This window comes from Grammomys surdaster, unplaced genomic scaffold (assembly GCF_004785775.1).
Source record: "Grammomys surdaster isolate TR1022 unplaced genomic scaffold, NIH_TR_1.0 126158, whole genome shotgun sequence".
In the NCBI taxonomy this organism is placed as follows: domain Eukaryota; kingdom Metazoa; phylum Chordata; class Mammalia; order Rodentia; family Muridae; genus Grammomys; species Grammomys surdaster.
The window spans coordinates 3,999,652-4,008,129 of NW_021620966.1; the positions used below are offsets into that span (position 1 = coordinate 3,999,652).

An 8,478-nucleotide genomic window follows, 5' to 3' on the forward strand; every position below is an offset into this window, starting at 1 on the left:
ATTCAGCTGCTCATGGACAAAATCCCTGCCTGTGGTTGGTGGCAGTTCTTTCAAGGCTAACTCCCCCATACATAATTTACATTTCTTGGATTATTGGAAGGCTATAGCCTTTCTTGATATACTGTCCCACTGTGGAGTTTTCTTCTCTGTTTTGAAATAGTTGTTGCTTACTTATGTGGTTTGTGTGTGTGTGTGTGTGTGTGTGTGTGTTATGGGATTTCTGTTTCTCTAATTAATTTTTAAAAATTTCCATCAGATGCTCGCTATAAATACATTGCTGGTTTTATATATTGCAAATACCTTACTCTTACTTCTGTTAATTTTAGATGTAATGTTTCTGTGAAATAAAAATCTTTATTTTTAATGCAAGCATGCTGGAAGAGGTCAATAAAGACTATAAGTTTAGGTTTTGAATGTGGGAACAGAAAGCTGAGCTCTAGGTTTACAGTATGTAGGGATGTTGGCTTAACTTGCTACTGATATCATATAGCTTATTTCTGACCTTTGCATGTTACAGGACCAGTGTTTTACTGACCTCTTCCTTAAAACCCGTGTATTATCCATCTTAATATCATCTGAATGTATTGCCTTCTTGTTGAAGTAAATGGAATCCATTTCTACTGGTTGCAATTAGGATGAATTGACACATATAAGAATGAATCTGAGGCATTCTCAGATACTCAAAAATATCTAATATATGCTTTTCCCATTTTCTGTTTTTATTTAGACACAGTTTGTTTCATTTGAGGCTGATCTCGAACTCACTAGGTAGCTAAAGGGAGCTTGCCTTGAACTCTTGATTCTTCCCATCAAGTAAATTCTAGGCATTTTTCCCTTACTCAACTCAGTACAAGGCTTTGCAATCTATGCATTCTTCAACATCCAAGCAGTTCTCCTCACAATTTCTTCAACTAAACAAGGAGCAATACTGTCATTGTTAGGCAAAGGTTGTCTTATTGATGTGTAAATGAATCTCACATGCTAAGTTCTTAAAGTTGGCATATATATATACATATATATGCATATATATACATATATATATGCATATATATGTATATATATATGTGTATATATACATATATATATCCATAAAAATAGGGCTATTTGGCAGTAAGTATAATGAACTTTATTGTAAATGGTGGATCTTCAAAGAAAATTCTATAGGTCCCTTTATAGGGAATTATGAATAAATTATGTTTGTTTATTTATTAATTTGTTTATGTGATCTATAAGACTGCATTTCCTTGCCCATCACATGCATTTGTCTATATATGGACAGTAGCTACATCCTCTTCTCAGCACAAGCTTTGTGTCCTGACAGGGATCAATTCTGTCCCCTCCAAGGGGCCATGCATTGCTAAATAATGTAAAAAATGTGCTCAAAACTCTGCATTACTCAGTAATGTCAAAAATGTGATAGATCTAGAGACTGAAGAGGGACTTTTATGTTGAGAGTTCTTAAGAATTGTGTTTTTTTTTATTTTTATAAAGTTTTTTGTGGTAATTGAAATCTGTTCAGATCCTAAAATAGACATCCTGGAGAACAGCAAGGGTTATGACTCTGCTGAAGGCAGCTTTAGCTTTTGTTACATTACAGGGAGTGAGGCTTTGGGGTCAGCATGAGTGAGACATCTTTTACTCTTTTGTCCTGGTGCTTTGTGACTCACACACTTTGAATTGTGAAGTTTATGTAGGAATAGACTCTATGCTTCACTGGCTCCAGAGTACTTATAGGCAGGTGGCCCATGAGCACCCCAAAGGGAACGCTGTCTTAGCCTAAAGAATAAAATGGAATAGTAATCAAGTTTCAGTGTAAAGCATGGTTTCAGAAACAGTTAAAATTTCAGGTAAGGGTCTTGTTGGGCTGAACTGATTTGAGTGGAGGTATTGTAGACATTTATAATCTGAATCACTCAGAATTTATGTCCACTTATATTTTATACATCACTGTTCATGTACGATTTACCAAAGAATCAAGTAACTCGCTTATAACCACTGCATAGAGTTTCTGGGGATGTCACTGTGTGGAGCCAGCGACTTTTAGTCACTTATTCACTGAACAGAGATGTGCTCAATTTCTATAACATTAAAACCAGCTTGCAAGTCACAGGCATATAAGGACTATAAAATACATTTCCTTAATCTCAGGGGGTTTATAATAAACTGGGGAGACAAATATAAAACCTAAGTTTAGTTACATTGATACGAAGATTAGAATATCTGTAGTAGAAAAAATGAGGTTCAACTGCATCAGAATTGAAATCTTTATGGTTCTTTATTTTTTTTCAAAAAATGTTATCAGACTGTGGGTTTAACACAGTGATTGAGTGATTTCCAATCATATTTGAGACCTTGGATTCAAAACACACACACACACACACACACACACACACACACACACACATACACCCTTAGTTCTTGAGTACTTGCTATGCTTAAGATAATCTGTGATGTATGAACAACAGCTGGGTAGATGTAAGGATAACTCCAGCTCCTTCGATAGCCATAATCTTGAGACTGACAGTAGCTTGAATTGACAAGCAATGGCAGTAGTGCAGTCAGTGTATAATTGGAAGCATATAGTATGTTGTTAAATCACTTTAAAGAAATGTTGAATTTGAGTAAAAGAAGAGATGGTTAAATTTCCCATTAAATACTGAAAAGTAGTCATAAAATAAGGTGAGAGGTAGAATAGCCCTTGTGAGAGAAGAGCCTCATAGAGCTGCTGGTTTTGATGAAAATGATACCAATCGTACCATTTGAAGGTACGAGTATGTGTTTGAAGTGTAGCATGGGCAGTGGTACTCTAGAGGCACAGAGAGACAGAGTCAGGAGGCAGAGTCAATTATTTGGAGTTTATTTTTCAGGCTGTGGAAAACCATGGAAAATTATTACTTAAGAAAAAGATAAATCATGCATGCACCTGAGCAAGCTATAGGCTTGGGGACAGATGGTACATCAGGTAAGGAAGAACTGAGGGTGAGGCTAGACATGGAGGACTTGTTCAAGTCTTGGGTGCGAGGAGGAAGAGGAAATGGAGGAGCAGGGGAGTGGGAGGAGGAAGCAAGCAGGGCACAGGGGCAGCAAGGGAGGGGAAAGTAGTGGAAGGGAGGGGAAAGGAAGAGGTGGAAGGAAAAAAAATGTCAGGTAAGGATTTCTTAACCTGAAAGATCAATCAAGGTCAGAGGAGAGGGAGGACTTATTAGGGTAGTTAGCTGAAAGAACTGAACAGAACAGAGAGACATAAATCTTGACGATTTGTGCCCCTAGGCTCTTCTACTCTGCTTGGCCCCAAGACATCACTCAGAAACGTTCTGGACCAAAAGTCAGAAAGTACTTCTGAGAGTAGATCATGAAGCTGCCATGTGACAGATCTTGTCTGTTCCACCAGGTTTTCAAATACGTCCCAAACTGCATCAGCACATCCTGTGATGATCCACATTATGTTTTATGTTAGCATTGTGTTTAAAACTTGAAAACCATTGTGCTTAAAGAATCTATGTGTTCGTTGCTTTAGCTTGTAAGCCCTTAGCTCCTATAAGCGGCACCTTACCACCCTCCTTCCCTCTATCCCAGATGCCTGAAGACTATTCCTGTAATTGCCTGATACTGCAAAATTTAACTGCTGTTATTGCAAGATAATCGGTCACATGAGTGACTAACCATTCTGCTTTTGTACAAAAATGCTTGCTTTCTTGAGATAACCGAGGCATCTAGAGATATGATTGTATTGCCGTTGTCATTGGTGCTGCTGTTACTGCTACTATTTGTAGATGTTTCACAGAATAAGACTATATTGAATTGACAGTTAGCTGAAAGCCTCAGGACTTTCCCCATGCAGGGCTAAATCAGTTATATTGTGCTTTTATACCCATGAAGAAAATAAGCTCTGCTCTCATCGTGTTTTTGTTCTTTTGAAGGTGAAAGAAAAACCTAACATGAACTGGATTTAATACCTAACATGAACTGGATTTAATACCTATGGCCTTTATCAAAACACTAAGCAAAAAAAAAAAATAAATCAAGGGGAAGAGAGAGAGAGAGAGAGAGAGAGAGAGAGAGAGAGAGAGAGAGAGAGACAGAGAGAGAGAGAGAGAGAGAGAGAGAAAGAGAGAGAGAGAGAGAGAGTAAGCAATCTGATTCTAGAGTTTGGACTTAAATGGATCAGCCTTTGTACTGATCTTTAGTTGAAAGTGGAGCTGCCTTCTCTCTCAACATCTGGTTTTCTGGAGAAAGCATTATATAAATCCAGTAACTGGTTCAAGGTAGTTATTTCTATTTTTGGTTCTTGTTTATGTTTTTTTATTACTTATTTATTCTGTTGAATATTCTAGGGACTAGGAGATATTTACCTCTTAACTTAGAATTAGCATGCTAATGTGTACATAGTAATGGTGCCCCCACCATTTCCATATGTATTGTCTAAGTTGATTTTACTCGAGCTCCATGGGGCCAACATTATCTTTTTTTTTTTTCTTCAGCTTACTGATAAGGAAAGGAGGCACATTTGCTCTCATACATATATTAGATAATGCCTCAAAGATGTGGGTTTGGGTTTCCTAACTCTAATGTTTAAAAATGGCAGATGAATTATTTACTATAATCACAAACAACTCAAGCAGTCAATATTTACACAGAATCTTACACTCTGGTTGGTGGGAAAGATGACAAAAGAGGGTGAGAGAGTGAACCAACTGCTGTTAGCATCTTCCATGTCCTATGTGTCAGATACTTCATTTAGTCTCTAGAGGGAAAGCAGGGAAAATAAGAAAATGAAACATGAGTAACTTATCAGGCCTCAAACTATGTGCTGGTATTGGACAGGTTTTCCCAGTTTGTTTAAAGCTTGAAGTGATTCCAGTGTTAACACGGGGGTCAACTCACATAGCCTGCTCTCAAAATACAGTTTTACCCTTGTTTCTGGAGAGGACAAGTTAGTTGTGATTCTAAGCATGAATGCATGGAGTAGGAACATTCTGCAGGAATCTCTCCTTTTTGTTAGGACTCAGAAACATCAGAATAGAATGTTTCTTGGAAACATTTTTTTCCTTCCTAATTAATTCAAATAATCTTGATCTTCCATGAAAATTCACATATCTCACACCACAGGCCAAATTTGTTCATTGATTATTTTCTGTAATTCAAAATAGAAATTAAGATTTAAAAATGCTGTAATTTTTCTGGTTAAAACATTCAGAAAGGAAAAAATTAAGTGAGTTAGTTTTGCCCAAGTTATTAAAAACGTAGACAGGCCATTTTCAAACTTTCTATGCAGATCTAATATACTCGTGAATTTTGGGGAGACACATTTTGAATTCTGTGATTGTATGATCCTCACTTCCTTTTTCATGTGTATCAATCGTTTGCATTTGTGAGGATTAAAGTTATGTAGTTTTAGCTTTCTCTTAGATCATTTCTGTGTATTCTGTTTTTTTTATATCCCTCTTTAAATGTTTAAAGGAAAAGAGAAGGAATATCTGTTATTTGTGATGGGACAGCACCAGATGAATATTTTATCAGCAAGTTATAGGACCTTTCAGAAACTTGTGCAACAGGTATGTGTTTATTATTCAGAACCTTCATGAAAAAAATAGATTTTTCAACTCCCGAGGTTATAGTGGTGAACATAATTTAAAATAAAACCTGAGAAAAGTAAAAGAGATTAAATAAATATTCATGAAAGTGCCCTCTTCAGGAAATAGGGTCATTTGCACAGTCTATTCCATTAAAAATCGCTTTATTTCACTTAAATTGGTTACCTCGCAGGGAAATCGAGACCAAAGACATGAATTTGAAATCTCACCACTGCATTAAATAGATGGAATGTATCATTAAAAAAATCTATAACTGATCAGCTATTTTAACCGGTATACTCAGGGAGGCATCAAATACACATTTAAGTGATATCTTAAAGTTGCATAGTAATTAGTCCTTATAATTACATACAAATAGTGATAAACTGGAAATTATACTTCTATAGTAGTATCGATAAACTAAAATTGCTTAAAGGTAATGTACTAACAGTTGCTTATGACGATCAATGGAATGTAATTGCCAGTCAGGACACCATGAAATTGTTAACACCCTTTGATTTTTATTTATGAAAATCATTACCAATTAAACCAAATGATCTTGTCAAATGTTAGTAAACTTGAAAGTTTACTCTTTCAAATTGACTAGTGATACCCAAGAGTACTAATCTAAAATAATTTTGGCATTTTTACTGTAAATCATTTATAGCTAGTGCCTAAATGGTCTCTCAGACCTCTGCTTATCATACTATAAGAGTTTGTACTCTTCTCTTGTCTCTCCTTTTTAAACCATGTCTCTTTAACTGGCACTTTTACTGTCTATACACTGATCCAAGTAATTTAGAAATTATTAAAAGAATCCTAGAAAAGACAGAAAGATGAATGAGATTTGTCTAGCTCACTAGTTGGAATACCTTTTGAGAACTTCACATGCTAAATTCTTCCTAGCTCAATCACACCATAATCTCTGGTCAAGTGACATGCATGATAGAAGCTGAGCAGGCCACTGGAGTCCCATGAATATATCATAAAGTACCAGTATCTACTCACCACAACCATGGTCTTGGTCTCCTTGAATAGGGAGTATGTTGAAGAGGCTCCAGGATGTCCTGTTTATCTTGTGCACAGGAATGTCCTATTTACAAGCCTACTGCTCCTGAAGTAAAGAACACAGGGTATTGCTACTTCCCCTATAGCCAGGGGTGCATATAGGATTGAATTAACCGTTATCTCAGTGTCTCAATTGGGAACCCGACTCCAGCTTCTAGAACTTTTCTGAAGGATTCCAGTGAAGACAAGGGAAGAATGTGGAAGTCCTGGTTGGAACATAGGTTACATGTTCTATTAAGAAAGAAGCCAGGTTTCTGCACTTCTACACTGTGTGTAATCCCTTGGAATTTTTATTCATGTTCAGCATTTAAGACAGTTCAATATGCTGACTGAGATATAGTATCTTCACTTGGAGAGTATACATTTTAGCCTCTATAAGAATTATGTGGGCAGCTGCATAGGTATCTCATTGGATAAAGACACTTGCTTCCTAAGCATGAGTACCTGAGTTCAAGTCCTCATACTCACATGAATACTGGTTGGGAATGGTATCCTGCCTATAATCCTAGGACTCTGGAGCTGAACCTATGGGTTTCCTGAGGCAAGATTGCTAGGTATATTAACTGAGTTAGATAGTTCTAGATTCAATGGAGATACCACTTTTCAATATAGATGGTGGAAAATAGGCAGTAAAAGCTCCAACTGTTAACTCTAGTCTCCACATGAGTGTGCAAACATACAGGCACTAAAAATCTGGGCACTAAAAATCACATATACACATATGCATATATAGCATATGCAAAAACATAGAAAGGAGGAAGTACAAAGAAATATGTTCAAGAACTTAATAAGGTATTTCAAATAGTTTAAAATTCAAAAATAACTATTTCAAAACTTAATTAAATCAAGGAAGTGAACTCATATCAGTAGAAAATCATAAGAAGATATTTTGTTTTGTTAAACTTATTTAGTGGGACATCGTAATTGCTGTTATTATTTATTACTACAAAATCATGAAGTTAAAAACTAGGAAATACAGAAGATAGTTGCATAAAAGCCTACTACTTGTAAGTCAATTAAAAATGTAATTCAGGAAACGATGGCCACCCCAGCAGTGTCCAGTCTGTCCCAACAGATGTGGAGCTTCAGTCCATCTGTGGTCAGGCCATTTGCCAAGCTTTTTAGGCCCCCTGTTTAGATATATTGCATTGAAGGTCACTGTACCACTTTTGGTTTTGTTTTGTTTCATTTTGTTTTCTGCTTCATCTAAACAGAATAAGCTAGACCAAGCTGAATGGAGTTGTTGCTAACAGGATAACTCCTGAAAGATGCCAAGGTGTCTCTTATTCTTCTGAATTCTTACATTAAACACTGCATCAAAATGAAAAACCTGAAAGGCATCACAACAAGGGAAAGATTTTTCCCCACTGATGTCCAACCTCATGAATTTACTAGCTGAAAATGGTCACCTAAGCAACCAGGGAGCCATCTCGGCCTTTTCCACCATTGTGAGTGTTATCCTGGACAAATGGGTTGCCCAGTGGCCCCAGCCTCTCCTTTAAATGAAGCTGTTCTCTCTGAGATAATGACAGTGCTTATAGAGCTTCCTAAGTCAAGGCCAAGTATTGAAATTTGAGGTTGAGACTGACCCATTAATCATGAATGAGATGGTTGCTTGAATTGCCGAGAATTGGGGGAGAAATCACTGATATGCTTGCAAAGACCTCAATTCAGAACACAGGCCATGCGGGAGATACTTTAAAGGCTCCATGACCTGTAAAAGTTCTCATACTTGGAGCAAGAATAAAATGCTTCCTGAATAGACAACAAACAAACAAACAAACACATAAACAAACAAACAAATAGATAACATCAAAAAATAAGTTAGATATGTGGC

The 8,478-nt window shown here is 36.6% G+C and overlaps 1 pseudogene; it reads left to right on the forward strand.

Moving 5' to 3' along the window:
* The first annotated feature begins 7,680 nt into the window (after nucleotides 1-7,680).
* Nucleotides 7,681-8,260, forward strand: LOC114612326 (annotated as a pseudogene).
* Nucleotides 8,261-8,478: the final 218 nt, after the last annotated feature.